Raw genomic sequence first — 4,703 nt, forward strand, 5'->3', positions numbered from 1 at the left:
ACACTGAAAGAAGGTAGATTTAGACTGGGTATTAAGAGGAAGTTCTTTGCTGTGAGGGTGGTGAGGCACTGGAACATGTTGCCCAGCAAACTTGTGAATGTCCCATTCCTGGACATGTTCAAGGCCAGGTTGGATGGGACTCTGAGAAACCTGGTCTAGTGGAAGGTGTCCCTGCCCATGGCACAGAGAGTTGGAACTAGATGATCTTTAAGATCCCAGCCAGCTCAAGCCATTCTGTGATAGTCTGGTCTCTGTGCCACAGCAAGGAGCAACGTGGCAGCATCTCACTGCATTTAGACTCTCCTCTGGTTGCCTGTGTACCTGTTTGCAGCTGGGTTAGCATAACACAGTTTTCAGCACAAGTCCAGGGCCAGAGTCAGGATTTAGCAAGAGACCTTAACTACTGGATAGCCCTGCTATCCTCCACTTTACTTATACTGATGATGACACAGATTATATTAGGGAATCAGCTGTCTTGGTTTGCAGTTGCTCAGTGAAGAACAGCAGTGCCTGTCTTTCCAGGTTTCAGTGGGTCTCAGTCTAAGAACATTCTCTACTAATACCTTCAGCATCTGACAACTCAGGTATCTCCAAGTAAGTTACTGTCTCATTTCACCCCATGAGAGTGGCTGGAGGTGTGAAGAATCAGTCCTGCATTCCAAAGAGCAGGTATCTGTGTTATGGTATAGTTTAGCTGGCAATTCAAGGTGCAGGATTTAACTAATTGAAGCAAAATCAGACAGGAGAAAAAAAAAAAACACTAAACCAAAACAGCAAACAAAAAACCTGAGGCAAGAATCCAAATGGGGAGCTTCACATTGCAAGGGGCTTTGTCTTCCAAATGTGTTGGGATGTGGGAAACCATTCTTCTAAACATTTTTAAATATCAGAACACTCTGGAAACATGTTAACTTGGAAGAAATGTGACGTTTTGCCCTCTCCTCCTGCTGCTTTCCAGCTTGTGCTGATTTTTTGCCATGTCTTTGTTTTCTCCCTTGGGACAGGTGATCCAGCTTTTCCCTGCTATTCCTGTAGTTCTCAGAGCCTGAACTCCACTTCTGGAAGTAGCTTCTCTTAACTGATAGGAATTGCTGGTTCCAGGAGAAGGGTTTTTTTGCTTATTTTCCTTCTTTTCCAATTCTTCCACACTCATTATTTTTCTTCTCCTGCCATCTGCAATTGTCTCCCACCTCCATCATACAGTTAATGAAATCCAGACTGATAAATACTGTACTGCTGAAAAAGCTAGAGATCCAGTTCATCCTTCTGCTCAGGTCAGTGGAAGCAGTGAGTACATGCAGACATCTACTTCCTTCAGTAAACTGCATGGGACCTTGGAGGTGCTGCTGTGCTGGCTCTTCTCAAGGGACATGTCAGAATATGGACATTTGTGGAAAAAAAAGAGCAAATTTCAGAAGAGAGCTGAAGGTCTTTGTGAAAAAAAAGGTGTGGAGTTTCATGCCACCAATGATATATCTAGGGATATAGATCTGTTTCTTTGCAAAAGCCAGGAGGAGTGGTGGGTGCAGTGTTTAATTACTTCTGTAGAAATAAACCACAAGCTTGTAACATCAGTAATGCATGCAATGGCTGTATGGAATGGGAGTGAATGGCTGTTAATTGAACTGGTTTTACTTTCCTCCAAGGAAAGAAGGACTCTTTAGGAACTACTATTCACCCTTGTCTCTGAAACTACTTACACTTTAAACTTGACCTATTTTGTGTCATTTGAAGAAGGATTCTCTTCTGGCTTGCAGCTGTGAATGCTACTTGTTCATTCTGTAGCAGGGAGTAATCTCAAAATATCCTTGTGTTTGCTGATAGTTCAAGGTAAAGGAATTAACTGGAAGTTTTCCCATTTTCCAGATGTAATCACTTCCAAAACAAATACGGGATGGGCTGTGGGATAATACCCTGTGAACATTTTAATACACACAATAATATCCTCCAGTTTATACAAATCTGGACTTTTTCCAAACATAAATGTTGCTGTCTTCCTCACAGAGCTACCAAGGATCGCATCAAGAAAACAAAATCATTATGTTCACCACACTGATGCTGCAGGCCAAACCAGGAGATGACACACTGAGCCATATTCATGCGACTGGCGTCAGTAGAATTGTACTTCAACTGTATTTAGCCTATGGTGCTGCTATTCCTGGAGACAGTGATTTCTTCTTTCTAAATCAGGAGGCAGAATTGGCTGTTAAAGGCTAAATTAAGCCACTGGGTTCACTAGAAAAGAAGTAAGAGGTAGTGAATGTGGACAACATCCCAAGAGCAGCCCAGAACAGCATCTGTGACCCTGCTGCTTCTCTGCTGCTTCCCTGCTTTCCAGGAAAGTGCTTTCTGCAGTTCTAGAAATAATGCAAAATCAATTCTTGCATCATCTGGGTACCTCAGCCTATCCTCATGCTTGAAACTCCCTTGCCCTACTTTGACTGAAGCCTCTCTAACACACTTTTACACCACCCAGATGGATTAAAATCTTTTCTGCTGGAAAAATTGTGCCCTACCAAAATGTATGTCTGCTCACACTCTGGAACTCCTGCCCTGACTCTGTCAGCCTCCCTTCTCAATGTTTATCAAATTCAGCAGTTAAGAAAGGCCTGTCTCACATAACTTCCACATCCTTCAGTTCTGCATACCAGCTGGGGGCAGCAGCCTTCAAACGTGCAGGTGATGTTCACCACTCTGTGACTGTGAGCGGGAAGGATGCCAGCAAGCTGGGTCCGCATATTGCTTCACACACGGGACTCTGAGGGCAGCATTAGATGGGTCTCCTCTTCCAAAACTTTTCCTGTCCTCTCCACCCATTTCCATCTTATTTTGAATTGAAAGGGAGAAAGTACTTCTGCTTCAAATGGAAGCATTTTGTTCAAAGTCACAAAGAGCTTCATGAATCATATAGGATCATAGAATGTTTGGGGTTGGAAGGTTCCACCCCCCTAGGCTATGGGCAGGGACACCTTCCACTAGACCAGGTTGCTCAAAGTTCCATCCAACGTGGCATTTAACACTTTCAGGGTTGGGGCATCCACAAATGCTCTGGACAAGGTCTTCCAATGCCTCAGCACCCTTCTTCCTTATGTCTAACCTAAGTCTGCCCTCTTTTTCAGTTTAAAACTGTTACTGCCTTGTCCTATCACTGGATTTAAGAAAAGACTCAGAAGAAACCATTTTTCCTCTGAAATTCCTACTGTACTTTAAGTTTCTGTACTAAAGCCATCAGTCCATTAAGTTCAACTGTTAAGGCCACCAGTTGAAGAGTTATTTCAAAGCAACCGAGCACCCAACGGCTCCTTTGAAAAGTAGTGATAATTTCTAGGAACTTAGCACTTTAGACAAGGCTTTCAATTTCAGCCTGATTTTTTCCACAGGAATAATTGAACAGTAAATTTCAGTGATTTAATTTCCAAATGCTGTCATTGAAATAGCCTCAGGACTCTCATCATTCCTGCTGCCAGCTCTTGGACATCACAGCAGCAGAATTCAATAGGCTTAAGTAGCAGCTGCTAAACCACTGTTTTGCAGGTTTATCTTTTCAAGCAGACTGGCAGTGATTTTAGGTTATCCTGCAATTCTGGATCCTTCAGCAGGACCATGAGCATCCAAAGCTGTGAGCAGGGTGAATGGCTTGGAAGAGGCTCATTGAAGAGCGCTGCCCCTTTTGCCTTTATTTTCAGCAGGGTGGCTGAGCAGCCACCCTTCACTGCAAAATGTATTGAAAGCATTTCAACTTGACAATAAAAGCCCCATGACTACTACCAGCTTTTGAAATACTGGGTTTAGGTGAGCAGATGTGGCTTTAGACATCCACCTTTGGACCTCCTGACAAAACTCAAGGGAGCATAAAAATCAGCTGTGGATTTGATGGGACTGAAAAACTCTGCTGTTGGGTTTCTCTCTGCTGGGCTGAGCTTTGAATCTGCATGAAAAAAGAGTCAGAAGATGAGGCAAACTAGTTAAAACTCTCAAAAGAACTATTTTTAAACAGAAGCACTCAGAGAACAAAACTTCCTTTTCAGAACCCCTGGCTCATTCCTAGGGGCCATTTCTTACATTTCTGCTAGATCAGTTGAGAAAGTCAGCAAAGCATGGCAACATTGCAGTGTCCCTAGGGAAGGGGGTGGGGGGGGGAAGTGAAAAATAAAAGCACCAAAGAGCCTTGAGAAAACTCTGCATAGTGCAGAAAGCAAGAACAAATGTTTTATATATGTGGTATTGTTAAAACTCCCAAGTGGCAGAAATATAATAAACAATAGTGAAGAATGGGATATTGCTATTTGTTTCCCCACACTCAAGATGACCTAACCCACCTCAGGCATGGTTCCACTTTGGGACTTGTGAGTTATTTGATCGGTCCAAACTTGTGAAAATAAACACTGTTATTCTACTGTTCTACATAGCACATTCTTTTGTTCTCTGTAAATAGGCTGAGAACGAGCAAATGAAAGTAAATCACACTCAAATACAAATCAAAACAAAAACAGCAGATAACCAAAACCAACACATTGGGGGGAAAAATGTAATAAACACAAAAGTAGTGGAATGGTATACTCATCACTGGGCACAGCTCTGTGTGCTCCAGATGATTCTGTCAGTGGCTTATGGTCGGGTTCTGATCTCATTTTCAGATGTCTCCTGCAGAGACTTCCCTCATACTAATGCTGGTGTGGCTGAGAGAAAAATCTGACACCTGA

This window comes from Dryobates pubescens, chromosome 10 (genome assembly GCF_014839835.1).
Source record: "Dryobates pubescens isolate bDryPub1 chromosome 10, bDryPub1.pri, whole genome shotgun sequence".
Lineage (NCBI taxonomy): Eukaryota > Metazoa > Chordata > Aves > Piciformes > Picidae > Dryobates > Dryobates pubescens.